Raw genomic sequence first — 402 nt, forward strand, 5'->3', positions numbered from 1 at the left:
TAGATTTTCATGCTTCCTTTGATTTAATCAACCATAGATGAATTAATGCAATTTCATGAGGTTTTATGCTATAATTGTCACATACTATGAAAGAATGTATATCTCATGATTTTGAGCATAGCTTTGATGTGTTTGGTTGATTAATGATAGTTGAAGAAAGCTTGGAGAAAGGTTGAAGCAAGAAGGCATAGCTAGGAGTAAAGAGAAGACAATGGAATAAGTGAAATTGAACCAGGAAGCAAAAAGCTGGACCTAAAGTTAACCTCAAACTTTTGCACAAACTTTTGGGCAAAAGTTTGCGCCAGCCCCTAACCCCTAACTTTTAGGCTAACGTTGGCACATGAAAATCACCCCTGGGCACCAAAAGTTTGCGCCAACGTTAGCCCCTAACTTAACGTTGGC

This window comes from Arachis ipaensis, chromosome B01 (assembly GCF_000816755.2).
Source record: "Arachis ipaensis cultivar K30076 chromosome B01, Araip1.1, whole genome shotgun sequence".
Lineage (NCBI taxonomy): Eukaryota > Viridiplantae > Streptophyta > Magnoliopsida > Fabales > Fabaceae > Arachis > Arachis ipaensis.